This window comes from Miniopterus natalensis, chromosome 1 (genome assembly GCF_054644295.1).
Source record: "Miniopterus natalensis isolate mMinNat1 chromosome 1, mMinNat1.hap1, whole genome shotgun sequence".
NCBI lineage: Eukaryota > Metazoa > Chordata > Mammalia > Chiroptera > Miniopteridae > Miniopterus > Miniopterus natalensis.
The window spans coordinates 174,123,513-174,143,186 of record NC_142081.1 but is presented as its reverse complement, the minus strand read 5'-3'; positions in this window follow the sequence as shown (position 1 = coordinate 174,143,186).

Genomic DNA, 19,674 nt, shown 5'->3' with positions numbered 1-19,674 from the left:
TGCCCGCGGCCCTCACTCCCGCTCCGCGCTGCCTCCGGCCGGCTCCTTCCTCCTCTCGCTCCGCCCCCTCCGCTCGCTGCCTCTCGCTCGCGGGGTCACTCGGCGCACCCCTGCTCCCCCCTTGCGGTCCCTGCCTCGGTCGGGGGCACCGGTGCCCACCCTCACCTGTCAGGCCCAAGCCTGGCCCCCGCCTGAAACCCCCACCCCACCCCCAGGACTTGCCCTGGCACCGGGTGGGTCCTGCCTCCTGATGTCATTCAAATACTGAGCACCCTTCCCGGGCCGGCATGGACTTCGATGAAATGCAACACTTTTTTTTTAAATTGAGACATAATTGACATATGACATTATATGAGTTTTAGGTGTGCAACATAACGATTCCATGTTTGTATACACTGCACAGTGATCGCCGCAGTAAGTCCAGTTAACATCCATCCTCATACACTGTCACCCGGTTACCACTGGCCCCCTCCCCCACGGCCCCCTTGGGACGAGGGCTTTTAAGGTCTACTCTTCAGCAGCTTTCAAATACGCCACACAGTACTGCTAACTACAGTCACCATGCCCTACACGACATCCCCATGACTGATTTAGTTTTTAACTGGAAGTTTGCACCCGCCCACGTGCAATCCTTTTTACAAGGCTTTAGGGTGCCTGCTATCACGCTGGTTTGATGGGCTGCGGGCTGAGTGGTGGAAGGCCACACCCAGAGTTTGCAAAGTCAGGTCAGCTTGGTCCCAGGCTTTCTCTTGCCACTTTCTTTGTCCATTCTCTGCAGCCTCCTGCCAGTCAGTCCCAGCCTCTGACCTTTACCTGTGTCGAGCTGGAAGAGGTTGTGGGCCACGTGGAAGGCCCTCACCCTCTCGCCTTTTCCTACTGTTGACCTGGGCCTCTGTGCCTCTTGCCGCAGCCCCTCCACAGTGCACACCCCTTGGCAGGCACCTCCACCAGCCACCCTCGCCTAGCCTCCTTTCTGTTCCTCAGGCGCACCCAGCTTTTTCCACCTGGGCCCTGGAATGGAACCTCCCCTGCCTGGGGCCCCCTCCCCACCAGTCTTGTCCTGGCTTTTCCCTGGTCATCCTTCTCTGACTCTTCCTGGGGAAGACCTGCCTTGACCCCCACCCAGGGCTCTTTTCTCTTTCATAGCACCTTACTGTGTACTCGTTAGGGTGTTTATTTGTCTCAAGCCTGTTTCCCTGCTTTGGTGTAATCTTCAGGAGCTACAGAACAAGATGGTGTCTGCTTTGTTCACCGCTGTATACTTGGCACCCCAGATATAGGAGGGGCCCAACGAATAGCAGTTGAACAAATGAACCAGTGAAACTGGGTTCAAGGCGTTTTGTAAAGACAGTGCTGTTTTGGAAGATCCATGTTCCCTAGTACATCCCCAGGCCACGTTCCTCCGTGTGACTCTGGTTTCCTTGCACCCCCTTTCTCCCCTCCAAAAGAAAGGGGTTATAGTTCTACTGCTCATTTTACATTGTGTTACCAGAAGTCAGAAATAACCCTCTGCCGTTTTGTGGTCTGAAAGGAACAGCTTTCTCATTGGTTTTGTGATCAAAATGAACAGCCCTCCGTTACATAGAAGCCTAACTTCCAATAAATACCCCTAGGACATTTGTTCTTTAACATCTTGCTACAATAAAGTCCATGTCCCCACCCTCATTTCTACTTTCCACAAGAATGTTCCAGTTAATTGCCTTAAATAACTAGAAGCTAGGACTCTGTAATGTGCACAGATTAGATGAATTCATCACTTGGTATTTGTTGGACAGATCTGGTGTGCCCTTGTGTTGTTCCAGACCCTTTCAGAAACAAGAGAAAAAAGACAAGGGTCCTCCCCACAAAGAATTTACCGCTTTCCTAAGAATGAAAATAAAATAAAATGTACTTGGCCCTAGAAGTATGTAACACTGAACAGAGCCTTTCTTAGGCTTTGCTTTAGCTTCCTACGAGGCCTCAGGGTCATGACCACAAAGTTGATTATCATTGGCTAACGCTATGAAAAATGTGGCTAATTTAGTGCCAGAGTGTTCACGGCAGGCTCCAGCTTGAACTCTTTCCATAGCCCTCTACTGTCCTCCGGCAAGATCCGAATTCATTAGCCAGGCTCTGTGTGCTTCAGCTCCTGCCTGCCTCTCCAGCACATCTATCTTAGGCCCCCGGGGCCCTACCGAGCGGCTGAGGTGCTTCTCATGCTTTGGCATGTGCTGGAGCGTCAGTCTCCCTCTGCTTCTCCACCGCTCTCTCTCTCATTCTGAAAGACAGATACAGAAGACTGGACGGCAAGGGAGGGGGAGGCACCCAGACAAGCAGGAGTCAGTATTTGGGGGAGGTGGGAGTCAGTATTCTGCCATGTGGCTGGCTGAAGACCAGATCTTAGTGGGGAAGGAGTGCGGTGGATTAAAAACAAAATGCAGGTAGGAATCTAGATCGCCACCCCAGGGAGCTCTGGGCTCACCCACAACCATCTCTTCCCTGCTGGGCAAAAGGGGCTCTGGCTGGCTTCCTGGTGCGGAGGTTTCCTGGGGTGTGTGTGTGGGGGGTCCTGTTGGTGGCCATCGAAGCCCTCACCCTCCTGCCATCTTTCCTTGCCCTGGCTCTCCATTTGCCATCTGCCCAGCTCTGTGAGAGGCTCTGTGAGTCACAAGATCTCATGAGTGACGCATTGCCTCGCTGAGGAGTAAATAAAGTCAAGTCTCACAAAAGCAGAAGCAGTCGGGTATAAATGAGGTGACACTCACAGGCCGAGCTCAGGTTCTGCTTTCCCTCATGAGCTGGCACCGCTGAGATGAGAGGCATGTTGCCAGTTCAGCTTGAGCTTTTGGGCCACTGACCCAGAGCTCTGGCTGCTTTAGGTTCATCTGGATTTGATATTCAGACGGCCAGCCTCAGCCAGAGGCAAAGCGGACCCAAAGACCAGGATTTCCGTCCAAATGGGGAAAGCCTGAAATATGAAGACGAGCATACATTGATTTGGTTGTGTCTCCAGTCTTCCTTGACACAGGCCTACCTTTCACTTCACTCACGAATGCTGCTAACAGACATCCCGAAAGTAACTCCGGTGCTTCAGCAGTCCAGAACTGCTTGCCAGAGCCCACGACATGCAAAGCCCTTTGAATACATAAAGCAGAACGACCCTGCGGCAGTGGAGAGAATATGCGGTCAAGCGCAGGCCAGTAATACCTTGTGGCAGATATTTTGGCCTCATTCCAAAAGAGTGTTGTCATCTTTGTTTCCTGGTGTCTGTCCCAAGCCTATCTCTGGAGCAGCCTCCCCACCTGGCTAGAGTCAGGGCAGGAGAAAAGCAATTTGATTTTCTGGCAAAAAACAAAACAAAATGCTCATAACAGGGTATAAGTCCAAGCACAGATCTAGTTCCTTGCAGACATAATTCCATTTTAGAAGAAAGGCTTATAAATCAAAATCTAATTGATAGAAAGTTAGATAAGACTTACTTTTTAAAAATAGACCTTATTTTTTAGAGCAGTTTTACATTCACAGCAAAACTGAGAGGAAGGTACAGAGATTTCCCCTATCCCATTTCCTCCCGTTCATGAACGGCTTCCCCATGATGACCACTCCCCACTAGGGGGTATATTTGTTACCATCGATGAACCTACAGGGGCACATCATTATCACCCAGAGACCATAGTTGACTTTGGGGCTCACTCTTGGTGGTGTACATTCTGTGGGTTTGGACAGATGTGTAATGACGTGGACCCACCCTTATAGTATTATACAGAGTAATTTCACTCGCTGCCCGAAAACCCCTCTGTGCTTTGTCTGTTCATCACTATCATCACCCTGACCCCCCCCACCCTACCCTTACCACTGATCTTTTTAGTGTCTCCAGAGTTTTTCCTTTGCCAGAATATCATCTAATTGGAATCATATAGTATGTAGCCTTTTTGGATTTGCTTCTACTTAGTAACATGCATTTAAGGTCCCTCCATGTGTTTTTCCTGGCTCCATAGCTCATTTCTTTGTAGTGCTGTCTGAATAATATTCCATGTCTGGATGTACCACAGTTTACCATTCATCTACTGAAGGACACCTTGGTTGCTCCCAAGTTTTCATAATTATGAATAAAGCTGTTATAAACACATGCATGCTGGGTTTTGTGTGGACATGTTTTCAACTCCTTTGGGTAAATATCAAGAAGCGTGATTGCTGGTCACATGGCAGGAGTGCGTTTAGTTTTGTAAGAAACTGCCAAACTGTCTTCCAAAGTAGCTGAACGATTTTGCATTCCCACCAGCAATGAGTGAGAGTTCCTGTTGCTCTACATCCCTGTCTGGTGCTGTCAGTGAAGATTTTACTTTTGAGAGGAATTTTCTGGAACCCCTTCATTACCCTCCTTACCTGACCCACTTTCCTCAGCACTAGGGAAACAGGCGTCCATTTCTAGGTAGTGCGCTTCTGAAGGGCTGTTCGAGCTTTAGCTGCACCTGTTTCAGGCAGAATAACTTCAACTTCTCTCTCTATGACACCTCCCGGGGCACCTTCACATGTGTCCATCCTACCTGTGACACCTGCAGACACCTACACTTTTTGGTGGCAAGCTCATACTTACTCTTCAGGTCTCATTGCAGACAGCGCAGAGACTATGAATTTAGGGCATGGGCACTGGAACCAGACGGTTTGGGTTCCAATGATAGCCCCACTGTAAATCTATAGCTATATAAATAATTGCTTGAAACTGTGCCTGGAGTAGTGGAGACAGAGCTCTGGCCTGTGGAAGGGCCTCGAGGCAAAAAAGCTGCAAGGTGCATCTTTTTTACTGAGCATGTTTACTGAACATGGAGCTTCCCAGCCTTCAGAAGCTCTGGGGCTGGGCTGGGGACCACTGCTTTTAAGGGACCATGTGGATTTGGACATGAACATCTCAATAATGGCCAGAAGGGACCAGAGGGCTTTCTAAAATGTCCTGAACTGCCAGGCCAGCATGGCTCAGCGGTTGAGAGTTGACCTATGACCCAGGAGATCGAGGTTCGATTCTTGTCAGGGCACATGCAGGGATTGGGGGCTCAATTCCCAGTAGGGGGCGTGCAGGAGGCAGCCAGATCAGTGACCCTCTCATCACTGATGTTTCTATCTCTCTCTTTCTCCTTCTCACTTCTTCTCTCTGAAATCAATAAAGACATATTAAAAAAAGATAAATAAGTATACATTTAAAATGTTCTGAACTATGTCAGATCCCTTTTTCTGACCATAGGGAGAGGGGTTACCTCCCTACCCTGCCTACACTGAATTCATGAGATTGCATTTCTGAGTGGATGGGGACTCTGAATAAATGTAACTTTAACTGAGACACAAAGGAACGTGGCTTTCTTTCTCCCTTAGTGAAGTGAGCTAAAATTCACACCTACATGTCCATGGGCCTGGCAAAAGTAGGTACATAGATTATTTGGTGAGTAGATGAATGCCAGGCATATCTTGCAATGTATCCAGTCTATTTTAATAACACCATAGAAACAGTTTTTGTTTACCTAAAGCTTTGAATAAAGGTTTTCCAGGGCTATTTCCTGAGCATTTAAAGCTCATTGAAATGAATTGCCTTTGAACAAAGATTCAAAAGACTTTCGTGACTAGGAGTTAGCAAACAAGTTGAATTTATAACTCACCAGTCTTACATTGCTGGTTTCCTAAGCAACTAAACCTGGCCGCTTTCCACTGATTCCAGAAAGACTTGAATCTCCAGTCAGAACTTGTACCACGGAGCCCCACCTAAAATAATAAAGCCTGTTAGACAGAAAATCAAAATCCTACTTTGCCTATTGGCATCCCTTTCACAAAGCTGCCTTGTGCCTAGCAACTCCTAGCCCTTGCTCGGAATGAAAGCTGTTTAGGCTTTTCCCCCCTACTCTCAATTAATTGTGATCATTCATCCAGGGATTACTCAAAGGAATTAAATCTAGAGATAATCCAAAAATATTCCTTTAGTTGTTAATTTCTGCTCATTCTCCTCTTTAGTCTTCAGAGACTTCTATGCCAGTCTGCAGACCTGCTTTGTTTCCTTGCCCTTCTAGGCATCAGCAGAGTATCTCAAAGACAAATAATGGATGAAAAAAGTGGGAACAAGCTAAAACCATGACAAAGCATTCAGGCAAGTCTTGAAGGTGGGACATTCCATCGGCCAACTGTCCTGAATGCTCAGGAAATCGGCACTATAAAAACAGAGGCTTTTACAGAGGAAAAGAAATGCGAGGACCCCAGAACACTCTAATACACAGTATAATTTGCCTTTACAAATATAATCCCTTCAAACAAATCTGACACATAACGGTTTAGGACTACACTTTACCTTTGCCACTGACAAAACAGAGAGGGGATAAATATGATTTCATAATTATGCTTCAGGTTTTCAGTTAGGTAAGTACTGTTCTTCAATTAATATTCCAATGACTTTATCTTTTTAATGTTTTCTGCCATTTTGGAGCTTTAGGGCAGCTTAATGATTTTGTTTTTCTATTTCTTTCTTTCTCTTAATACAAACACAGAGAACTTTTGACCTTTAGAAGCTGTAAGGACTTCCCGACAAGTTACAGCAGCACATTTATCTTTGATTCTAGAGTCAACAAATCTTCAAGATTAAATGGGTGTGTGTCAGGGAAAGTTCTAAATGATTAGGTTAAAGTTTAGAGTCATGAAAAAGTATGAAAACTATTCACCTCTGCCCTACTGAACTAACAACCTCAGAAATGAGGATACTGTTATGATGTTACCACATCAGAATTTCATTAGAGCAAAACATTATTTAAAACATACATATAAATAATTTTATTTATTTATTTATTATTTATTGGGAGGGAGGGAAGTGGGGAGAGAGAGAGACATTGATTTATAGTTCCACCTATGCATTCCCGAAACCTTGGTATATAGAGATGACGCTCTAACCAACTGAGCTACCCAGCCAGGGCTACTTATAAATAATTTTAAATTTGCTGATATTGAATGACAAATACTGTGTTAAAGTGCTTTACATGAGATGTTTCAATGCTTCTCACAACAACCCAGGATTATTTCATGCCTCTTTTCATTGAGGGAACTGACTCATTGGCAGGTTAAAAACTCGCCCAAGGTCACACTGGCAGCTGTGATAAAGGCAGGCTTGAAATTTAGAATCAGCAAGTAATTCTTACTAAGCGGCAGGCTCAGCTCTAGCTTCTGGGGCTTCTGAGGCAAACAAAACATCAGAATCGCTGCTGTGAGCATGGTGAGGTCAGCTGAGGGTAGTGGTTAAAGTCACGCCTGCTTCTTCCACCATTAGGCAGCATTCTAGCCGGTCTTTTGAGAAGTTTAGCCCCATAAGTCGATTTGTTTTTCCTGAAGGAAAAAGGCCCCTAAACTCATTCTGAGTCTCTGAAGAGTGGAAGTCTAGACTAAAGCTGGACTCTTCCAGACAAATTAACTGTCTTTGAAATAGCTACTTCATTAAAAAAGGACCCCACAGTGCACGTCCATAATATGGTGACCTGGGTTTGCTGGGAGAGCCTGCAGTTGCTCAGGTAAGGCCTTCACTCCCTTAGCAACCGCACTGCCCTGTGCTATAGTCCAAACAGTGCCCGCAGTGGCTTTAACACAACCAGGAGTGCCAGCAGTGTTGTGCTGGTTTCGGCCCTCTTCCTCCCACCCTCGGGCCTGCTGTCACTTAACTGGGATGTCCCAGAAGTCTTCTCTTCTCAAGGGCAATGTGTCTGGAGAGGAGAATGCTGTAGAGAGGGGTTGTGGACCGGGACTTCTTAGAAGAGCCTGGGATGGTGCCTCTGGTTGATTGAAGACATGCTTGCTCCCAGGAAAAAGGGGAGAGGAAAGCAGGAGAGGGCAGGTGAAGGAGCTAAGCAATGATGGGGCCTCAGCTGGCCCAGTGGGTTCTGGGGAGCTCTGGAATGTGAATTGTACTATAGAGTCTCCTCCTCTTGAGACAAGTGGGCCAACCTTCTGTGCCCTCGTATCCATGAGTCACTGCAGCAGCTGCTGGAAGAGGTGGTTTCTTGGTCCCTTCAGGCTGCTCTAACAAAACCCACAAACAACACACATTTATTTGTCACAGTTCTGGAGGCTGGCTGGAAGTGTGGGATCAGAATGGGTGAGAACCGGCTTCCAGTCTTCCTCCTTTCATGTCATGTGGTGGAAGGGGCTGGGGAGCTCTGTGGGGTTGATTTTATAAGGGCACTAATCCCAGTATGAGGGCTCTACCCACATGACCTAATTACCTCTCAAAGGGCCCACATCCTGACACCATTACACCAGGGGTTAGGTTTTCAATATGTGAATTGGGGGCACAAACGTTTAGAGTTTGTGGTTCTTTTTCCCAGTGCTAACATTTCTTTTTAGAGTTTTTAGACCATAACATTTGCTAAAATCAAGGTGTCAGCAGAGCTGCATTTCTTTCTGGAAGCCGTAGGCAAAGTCCACTGACAAGGAAAAAAATCGAGATGCTGTAAATTAAAGGTATAGCAGCCAGGGAGTGAGAGAAAGAGACAGAACAGTTAGCCTGTTAGTCACTGTAGACGAGCCCTGACAAAAGGCTGCTCACTTTCCTGTATATCTGCTGGAATGCAGGATGAATTTCCAGGTGGCTATGCCTGCATTTCCAGGTGCCGGCAAGTCTCCATGGTGATGGAGATGGAGACTAGCCAGGCACCATGGATCCCCAGGAGCCTCCCCTTCTAATTTACACACGAGCTTTATGCTTTGCTGTGGACTCTGCTGCGTTTATCCCAGAACTAGCTCCGCTTCAGCTTCTCCTCTTTGTCTGTAGCTAATAGACATCCTTTCAGAGCGGCTTATGTCTTTCTCCCCACTACTTGATGCATAAAACTCCTAGACCTCAGACATGCTGTCTTTCCCACATAGCCATGCTGCCAGTGGTTTAGACTCCATGCCCCAAGACCAGCCTTTTTTTTTTTTTGGCTAGTATTGGTCTAAGAAACACACACACTCTCCCTCTTTTTTCAGTCCTTACCCTAGGATATTTTTTCCATTGATTTTTAGAGAGAGTGGAAGGGAGAGACAGAGAGAAACATCAATGTGAGAGAGACACATCGATTGGTTGCCTCCCAACCAGGGCCAGGGGTTGAACCTGCAACTGAGGTACGTGCCCTTTACTGGAATTGAACCCAAAACTTTTTGGTCCATGGGCCAACGCTCTAACCACTGAGGCAAACCAGCCAGAGCTAAACCCTCTCTTTTAAAAAGACTTTTAGCTGTGGAAGTTATTTCTGTTGTTGTTGTTTAACACAATGAAGAAATCCTGCAGGGGGCCCCTTATTGCCTCCCCTCCATCCTGAGTGAGGCAGGTCTGACTCCAAACCAGCATATTCCACGCACAAAGCACCGCCCTGCAGGCAGGCAGCCTCCCGTCCTCAGGACGCAATCAAGGATTGTAACTGGAGCTGGAGCCTTGGCTGCCTTACACTTTACCCCAAGCAGCTTATCACACCATTGCTTCCAGCAGCACAGTATTTGTTCCAGAAAGGAGCTGTGGTGGCTTTGTCAGCTTAGTTAAATTGGAACTACACTTTCCAGATACCCAGATCCAGGAAGGTCCTGCATGGTTCAGAGTTATGGTGCCACAAGATAACTTTGTGTGATGTTTGAGAGGCAGAAACAAAGCAGCAGCCATTACATTTGTTGTTGTTGTTGCCAATCCTCACCCAAGGATATTTTCTTCATTAATTTTTAGAGAGAGTGGAAGGGAGAAAGAGAGAGGGAGAGAAACATCGATGTGAGAGAGACACATCTGTTGGTTGCCTCCCGCACCTGCCCCAACCTGGGCTGGCGATCGAACCTGCAACCCTTGACCTGGAATCAAACCCATGACCCTTTGGTTCTTGGGCCGACACTCTCACCACTGAGCCACACTGGCCAGGGCACCATTACATTTGGAAGGTTGGTAGGGGCAATAGGGACAGCCGCAGAGGTGTTAGTGGGCCCCACTTTGTTCTTGCTTTCCCTACTCCAAGCCCCCCTCTTCTTCCTGACTGCTGGCTCTACTGACCAGAAGTGACCCCAGACCCACCATGAGATGCTCTGCTGGGAGCTCACAGAGGAGGAAGCCCCAAAAGCCAACAGCCTTACAGACACTTCCCATCAGCCTCTCAGTGGCCTTGCTTCCCTAATTTGAGCCCTATTGGTATAGGAGGGAAATACAATTATCTTCACCTTATTACATTTCCAAGGGAATTTTATCATTCCTTACAGATTGCCGCAGCACAGACTTTCTGCCTGGTTGCCCTTGAATATAATCGATATGTGTCAGTATGACATTGAATCAATGTGACATTGAATATAATGTCCTTGAGTATCTGGCAGGGGAGGCACTAAAGAACTCTTTTTAGGAGAACCTTCATCAGTCGAAAGATCCTTGTCATTGAGACAAACAGGAATTGGGGGTAGAGATCAGGGGAAAGGGACATGCTCCCCCTTGGACCTTGCAGAGAACTAAGCCTTCTCCAGTCTCCTGGGCTGGACCTGTCACCTCCTGGGTTCTTCTCGTTCTCAGATTGAGTCTTTCCCCTTCATCACATAGCTCTATGCCGAAGGGAGGCCAGCAGGACTTAATTCAGTCACGAGATTGCTAAATTTATTCACTTGTAATCTTGAGGTGTAATGGGAAGCGTGTTGGCCTGAGGCTCGGAGGATCTGGTTTCTGGTCCTACTTGCCAAGAACCCTCTGTGGGATTAGGAAAGTCATCCAGCCTCTCTAGGCTTCAGCTTCTTTGTAATTTGTTTTCAAATACAATACTGATTGACAGACTATGGGTCTCCTGTCACATATCTGAATTCATTGCTCTTTTTAGAAACTTGCATCTCGGCGATTTATATTCAAGTTCCACCCAGTACGGCACGTGTACCCATCCCAGGAACGCTGTAATATTAAATACGCGAACTGACACGGCAGCTTCACTTGAGCTAAATGTCAGCTGGTCTTGTGACGTGTTTGTTTCACACACGTGGAGCCATCCTGAGGCAGAGGGCAGGTGGAGTTCCTGGCGCAGAGGGCTTGGTGGCTTCCTGGCTCTTCGATTTGTCTCAGCACAGTACGATGTGTCACAATGTATGTGTGCCCGGCTGTGTCATTGTAACAACTTTTATGTGATAGTCACTGGCTTTAATGAAACGAACTCCAATAAAAGAGACAAATGACTTAAAGAGATTTGCTGCAAAGAAACCATGGACTGAAGTGAAAACAATAATATGAGCACAAGCAAAAAACAAGAATGACAGAGCAGACACTTTTACTACTAGAACAAACTCTTGGCTAGTCACCTGAAAAGATTAAAATAATGAGATCCAACCAGACCTGACAAAAACATCTGACAAAATATTCACAATTATCAAGAAGATGGTTTACATCTATCTACTGCCTTCATATCTACTATCATTAATGTGCATCTCTCCTTAAGAGCATATTGTGTCTTGAACTATTAACTAATGTAATGTGATACCATCATGATTGGCAAGGCATTTCAAAATATTATTTTTTCATCTTGATAGCATCTTTTTATTTTCTTGCCCATGCGTTTATTACAGCTCTCATAGCACCTTGGGAAAGTACGAAGATTGGAGGCATATTACTAATTAGAGGGGTGTGACCAACAAGCTGGTGGCTACTGATTTGGACAGAGACCAACATGTCTACGTGCCCTGACTTAGGAAAAGGGGGTGTGGGTAGTGGCCCAGCTTGGACTCTGCACCTCAAGACTGTAAAACATTTATCACTCTACTTTGTATGACCTTGGACATAATTACAGGAATTAAGGGAAGGATTGTACTTTAAAGAAATTCAGTTAAGTATTTGCATTTCAGCTGTCAGGAACCACTCCCGACTTCCAACTTTTAGGAAAAACAGGACTAGATTTAAGAATCTTTCAATGAGTTGTTTTCTGTCTTATTGTCACCTGGTTCAACATCTAAGTAGATCAACATTGCTAACCTGTGAGTTCTTTTTGAAACAAAGGGTATCTGTGGAGATTTTTCAGACTTAGGAAAGAAACTTGTTAAGGCATTGAGTATGTGCAATATTTATTTATTTTATTTATTTTGTTTATTTAGAGAGCGTGAAAGGGAGAAGGGAGAGAGAGAGAGAGAGAGAGAGAGAAACATTGATGTGAGAGAGAAACATCGATTGGTTGCCTCCATATGCACTCCGACCAGGGATTGCTCCTGCAACCTGGGTGTGCGCCTTGACTGGGAATGAACCCTCAGCTGTTCCGCACACGGGACATTGCTTCAGCCTACTGAGCCACACCAGCCAGGGTTGCAGTATTTATTTTTAAGTCTACTTTAGAAATGTACAGTTACTATTGTTCAAAAACAGCCCGGCCAGGCGTGGCCCAGCGGTTGAGCATTGACCTAGGATCCAGGCGATCGGGGTTCGATTCCCGGTCAGGGCACATGCCCGGGTTGTGGGCTGCAGCCGATCAATGACTCTCATCATTGATGTTTCCATCTCTCTCTCTCCCTCTCCTTTCCTCTCTCTGAAATCAATAAAGATATATTTAAAACAAAACAAAACAAAAACAAACAAAAAACCCTAACCTTGGTTGGCTCACAGACTGATTATTTATGGTGTGCTATTTTTGAAGTGTATTTTATGCAGAAAATAATAAAATTCTATTAATACTTTATATTATTTTAAATTTTCTAAAATATAGACAGGAGATAGAGAACAAACAGGGTGTAAACGTGGGATAAATTGTACACCAGTCACAGGCACCCTCCTAGACCTTAGTGCCTTAATGCCATGAAAGCTTGTTTTTCACTCATGCTGCCTGTCTAATGCAGCCTGGCAGGTGGGGCTCTGCCTGCCAAGGGTAGGGTTCATTTTGAACCCTCTCGGGGACTGTGGTAGGCAGAGTAATAACCCTGAAAGACATCCACACCCAGTCCCCAGAACCTGTGAACGAATGTATTACATGACATGGCAAAAAGGGCTTTGCCAATGTGATTAAGTCGAGGATCTTAAGATGGGAGATTGTTTTGGATTATGCAGGTGGGTCCTTTTCAGAAGGAGGCAAGAGGGTCAAAGACAGTTGGAGGAGATGTGCCCTTAAAAGAGGGGGGGGGAGTGATGTCAGGAGGCTCACAAGCCAGGGAGTACAGGCCGCTCAAGACATGGACATAGGTTCCTCCCTGAAGCCCCTAAAAGGAATCATCCCTGTTGACACCCTGACGTTAGCCCAGTGAGGCTGATTTTGGACTTCTGACCTCCAAAACTATAGGGTGATAAATTCGTATTGCTTTAAGCCATTCAGTTTGTGGTAATTTGTTACAGAAGCAATAGGAAACAAACGCAGGAGCCTGCGTTCCATCTTGACAAATGCTTTCATGGTCCCCAAGGCAGAAAATGAAAATGCGTGGATTATGTGCCTCCTCTTAAAGCTTTAACTTCTGCTTACATTTCATTGGCCAAGTCACATGGTCACACTTGACTTCAAAGGAGGTGGGCTATGCAATGCTACCATGTGCCTGGCCAAGGAGAACAAGAGCCCGTGGAGAACCAGAGCATTTGCGAATAGCTCTAGGAAACAAATTTGTGAAGAGCAGAACTGGAAAGACTAGAACTTAGAACAGCAGAAGTGTGACTCATCGCAGGAAAGCTAGGTAGGTGACTGAGTACCTGCAATCAGGATTTTAAAAAAATTTCTCACTACTAAATTTGGAGTAGGCACTGGTCAGAGAGGCAGTGGCTACCAAGACTTCATCTGAATCCCAAAGTCAGGAAGATTCTACCCCTTTGGTGCTCCATGAAGCTGGAAGAGACAGCCCAGTCCTGACAACAGGAGAAGGGACCCTGGGGCTCAGGTCAGGGGACTCAGGCTGCTCTACCCTGGCTGTAGTTCCCAGGTCCCTCAGCTGGTTTCTGGCTGGGTTTGGCAAATGGGAAGCACTGTTAGGAAATTGGTTGCTGTGAGGAGCCAGGGTCTTTCTGCCTCTCGCTTTCTCCTTGGGTGGAGACAGGCCCTGTACCTCTTTTTGTCTCGGGCTTCTGCTGGATCAGCCTGTGTACAAGTTTCAACTTCTGCCAGGTGACCCCAATCCCTGAGCTCCAATAACTCCACCTCCTCTTTTTGTCCCTCCAGCCTAGGGATGGGAATGAACTTCATGCTTTTGCTAATCTGTGAATTATTTCATTGTTTCCTGACTTTTTCAAGCTTCTTCAGTTATCTATATAACCAATTCCCTACATTAAAATTCCAATTTCCTGATTGGACCTTGGCTGAAACACTGAGTAACCTGGAACCTGACAAGCACACTGCCCACAAGGGCATCTCTGGTCAAGGGAATGTCCTTGTGGTTCTAAGCAGTAGGTGGGGAAAGACTAGTGAGAATGACCCAAGTCAGCAGGATCCAAGGCAGAGTGGCTGGAGATACAGGGTTGCCAGACAAATTGTGGGTATATCTCATGTACTATACAGACTGTATAATCCTTTCTTGTGGGCTGTCTTGTGCATTGTAGGATGTTTAGTAATATTTGGGACACACTTATAAGATTATTCACTGTTTATCTGAAATTCAAATTGAACTAGGTGTTCTGCATTTTTAAGTGCTAAATCTGGCAACCTTAGTAGAGAATGAGCTCATGTGGAGAGCTGGCTTCAGTGCTGTGCAGAAGTAAATACGGGGACAGGCAAGATCAGTTTTAAAAAAAAGAAAGGCACTGGAATCAGATATTCATTGAAGTCTTTGTTATAGATTACAGTTACTGTGACTGAGGCAACTATGAAATATGGATTAGTCCAATCTGAGGACCTATGAAAGTGAATGTTCAGAAAGATACTGTGTGTGTGTGTGTGTGTGTGTGTGTGTGTGTGTGTGTAAATGAATTATTGACACTTACCTGTGGCCCAAACTCAGCAGTTGCTAGGGAAACATTCTCAATTATTTGGGAGTCTAAAAATATATAGCTGGTGAACTAGCGTGTGTTTTTTGAAGACAGTGATGAAAGACAAAGTATCTTCCAAAGACCAAATGTCCAAATTTGGTGATCTGCTTAAATCAGGGGTTCTCAACAAAAGCTAATTTTGTCTCCCTGGGAATACTTGGCAATGACCGGACACCTCCCTTGATTGTCACAAAGGGAGGTGCTACTGTCATCTAGTGGATGGAAGCCAGCTAACCATCCTACAACACAGGACAGCACCCAAAACAAAGAATCATCCAGCTCAAAAGGCAATAGTGCCTGTGTTGAGAAACCCTGGTGTAAACTGTGGGAAGTCAGTAGTCAACACGCATTCTGTAAAGGCACAGACAATATGTGCCATCCTGAGAGTAAAACCAGATGATAGGGCTGAAATTCCATGAAGACAGATTCCAAACTAAAATAGAAAAAAAAAATTAGAAGCAGCTGGCCCCACACAGGCCCCTCGTTTCTCATTCCATATGTGGGATGTAGCCACCTCCGTAGATAGACCATAAATCAGTACTGTGTGTGGTGTGTGCATGGCATCGCTATCCTGTGTACATGGAATCACGATCCCTAAACGTTTTAACCTGCATACGGTGCCATTGTTTCTTCAGGGTGATTTATTTCTGCATGATTCAAGGGATGGATGGAAGTGTAGTAATATAGTTCAAGTTCAAGGAGTTCATTGGGGGAAGTTGTGAGCTAAATCAGGTCAAAAAGATACTAGAGACATGGCTGAAAACCAAGAGAATCCCCAGTTCCTGGAAATGTCTGTTTATCAAAGCTCTGTCAGTTCTAGGGGACAGAAAACCAACCCAACAGGCTTAAAAGCAGAAGCGGGTACATTGCTTCATACCACTGAGCCTGTTCCTGGGGAATGGCCTAGGCTGGCCCAGGGTCTGTGTGCACCCGCGCTGTTCCCGGGCACTGCCTGAACTCTCCCTCTGCTCGTCTCTGCCTTCATTTTGCAGAAAGGCTGTCACCCCAGGGTCATGGTAGAGAGGATGACTACTGGCAGCTTAAATGTCACATCTTAGAACTTCTCTTATTCGTTCTCTCTATGTCAGACTCAGGAAAGGTCTCTGTTTGGCCCTGCTTGGGTCATTGCCCTCTTCTGGATCCCTTGCTGTGTCCAGGGAAAGGGTACTATGGTTGGCCAAGTCTGTGTCATGGGCCCACCCCTGTCATCAGGAGGGAGGCTGCACCTCCAAATAGTAGAGGAGGGATTAGGATCACTTTCCCGGGACCACGTTACTGTGCTGTGTCTGGTCCTGACACTTCTTGAATTCAATAGCTGGCAGCCGACTGCCGGAGGAGCTGGGCTTGGGAGGGCTTTCCTGCCAAGGGCCACCTTGGAGGTTCAGGACTACCCTAAGCTTTCTGGCTAAGGAACTGGCCCTCTTTGTGTGGGGAAATTGTCTGCACTCATGAGCCCCTTGTGTTTGAAAATCACAGAAACAGATTCACATGATGGGCCTCAGTCATACATGGTGATTGGTTAATGGCATTTCCCCGCCTCCCCCCCCAAGTTTTATTCAAGAACTTCTGCAAAACATTCCAGATAAATGAGCTTTAGTCCTCACTGTCCTCTGCATCCTGGTTAATCTGGAAGTAATATAACTCTCTGCTGTTAGCAACTACCTGCAACCAATCGTGTCAATTATTCTTCAAATATTTTGGGTGAGATATTTCAAATACCTTTTGGGAAAAAGCACCTCCAAAGTTAGTTATCTTGATCTTGCGCCTTTCAATGGTTACAGCCCCTCCAAAGTAAATGGGATTCCCACTTTCCCATTTACTTTGATTCTTTCCTGAAGAAATTGCTCAACATTGGCAGCATCCATGCTCCCATCTTCTACAGGGTAGGCACAGTCAAGGGTGATCTTAAGGACCTGCTCAGATGGTTGGAGTGTCATCCCAATACACCAAGGTTGGTATTTGATCCCCGGTCAGGACACATACAAGAAGCAACCAATGAGTGTTTAAATAAGTGGAACAACAAGTTGATCTCTCTCTCTCCCTTTCTCTCTCTCTTTCTCTCCCCCACTCCCCCTCAAATCATTAAAAAAAAAAAAATCTGTTTCATTTTTTTTGCCCTTCTATGACACAAACTTTTTCAAGGACAGTGGAGGCAGAAACAGGATGAATGGCCTTTCAGTACCCCCTCAGCTGATGGCCAGTCACAGCCATTTGAGTGTTGTAAGAGAAGGAGCTCAATCTATGGAGTTAATACACAGAGTCCCACGTGGTTCTACCACTTGCAGGGTGAGCGACTCACTGGACTGCTCTCAGCCCCACCTTCCTCATCTGTAAAATGGGCCAACAATCCCCGTTCTCAAGCATTCTGAGATAATCTATGAGATTACCTATGTATAGTTACTGTATACAGTAAGTGCTCCAAAATGCTTCTTTCTCTCTTCCTCTGCAGATTTTGGCCAGCTTTTAGCAAAATCTGAAGACGCAAGATTTCTTTAGGTTTGGCAATATATAGCCCCAATTATAGCAGCACCTTTGAATGTTGAAAATAACACTCAGGTAATATATTTGAAACTACTTAAATAAATTACTTGTTAAAATATAAGACATCGCACATGATAATTTGATAAGTAGACTAAGCTCATCATGATTCAATATTTATATTCCTGAACAAAATGATTTTAGATCAGAAAGGATACCAAAATAAATATTGGAAAACTTCCCATTCACGTCACTCCATCTTTCTTCCAAGGGTCAAGCTCTGTTTTCATGCTGAAGTTTCAAAATACGTATAAATTTCTTTCCTGGTGGTTGAGCTACCAATGGATATAAATGCCAAATCCTAACTCAGGACTGTCAGTGCACCATCCCAAGTTACTAAGAATAAAAAATGTAAGCCTTTCTCGAGCAGTGCTATTTGGATAATATTCTAGGGAAAGCACTTTGAGGACTGACGGTATTTCTAAAGAGTTCTTAGTAATGCTCATTTCTCCCAGCACGAGCAAGAATGAAGATCGGTACTTTAGCATAAATGGATAATGCGCCCTGGCAACACGGAGTTTAAACTTTTTATTAGTCTTCCGCTGCATTTGGCACATCTCAGGAGAGAAATATAAACATCATTAAATAGAGAGTTTGTGTCTAAATCCTGAGGTATGAGAGCCCTTGACTTTCTATTGCAACTGAGTAAATCTTTGGAGAGGTGGTTGGCGTACATGAAAGAAAAGGCCCAATTAAATTATAGCTTGACAAGTTTTATTTCCCCAAGGAAGGTCTTAATTCTTGTAGCTGATTTTTCCCCCCTCTCTTTGATGAGCTTTCATATAAAGCTGGGATGCTATGTTTATGCAACTATGTTAAACTTGTTTGCCCTTTAATTTATTATCTTCAAAAGAAGAAAGAAAATATACAAATGAATACAGTGAGCTTAATTGTTTATTTAGCTGGGCTAGAGTCAGCAAGGGAAATTAATTTATAGGGATTATCTAGTATTCTTTCCTGCCTTATTTTGAACTGAGTTGATTTCTCCTTTTAAGGGAAGATTTGCTTTGTTTTTCTGATCCAAAGATTGTTATGAAGATTAAATGAGACAGCGTGCGCTCATTATTGGCATATGGCAAGTTTTTAATAAATGTCGCTTCTCTTCCAGCCCCTTCCAATAACTGGTCATCATGCCTGATGACTTAGCAGAACAAGTGGTTCTCAGATTTCAGGGCATATCAGTATTATCCCCCAAATCTGTGAAACGCACCCCTGCCCGGTGCCCGCTTCAGAACCATGGGCCAGAGTCCCCAGGAGCTGCCGAAGGAGCTCTGGGGATCGGAACCGCCCATGGGAAGCTGAGTTTGCGTCGGGCCTACAACAGTTTCTGGGGGGGTTTACTTGGCTCCCAAGAATTGACTGAATTCTGAACCAGTGGTTTAAAGAGAAATCTGGAGCCAGAGAAGAACTTAGCATTCATTCCATCTCCACCGTTTGCAGTTATAACTGAGCCCCAAGGAAGCCATGCGACTTGCTGGGGGGTGCGGGGGGTGGGGAGGGGGTGCTGTCGGCTGTTGTGTACGGCCTGGCTGCCCTCGGGCTCTGCCTCGTGCCCGGCCTGCCTTTGAGCGGCAAGTTCTCCTCGGCGTCATGTGGTAGGAACATTCACTTTGGGATCAAATTTACCTACTTTTGCTGCTCATACATAGATGGCTCCATCCTGAATATGTCACACTGAGCCTGTACTTTGAGGCTGTACTTTGTACAGAAGTAGCTTCCCAATTCTAATGGCTGGCGATTTCTCACTTTTATTACTTGATATAATTACCCCTGCCCAGTCTTCGTGTGGCTGTGTGATTCACGACTGTTATTAGCAGCAGGCCTGTGTGCACTCTGAAAGGAGTATTATGAGCAAAGATTATTGATCAAATACCATATAATCCCATTTGATTATTTTAGAAAGGATTGTTTTCTTTTATAGCTTCAAGTCAAATTGGTTTTGGAGAGTATAAAGTTGTCCCATTTTTCAAATAGGACACTATTTTGCTATTGTATTCTATGGCTTTTGGATGAAAGACCATCATATTTGATTTAGAGTGATCTTTTGAAGTTGAATTCCTAAACTTGGAGTATTTCAAGATTAGGTATAACTCATGTGTATCTTTTTTTTCCAGTTATCTTTTTTTTTTAAATTTAAAAATGTTTTTATTGATTTTTAGAGAGAGGAAGGGAGAGGGAGAGAGAGATAGAAACATCGATGATGAGAGAGAAACATCAATCGGCTGCCCCCTGCACGCCCC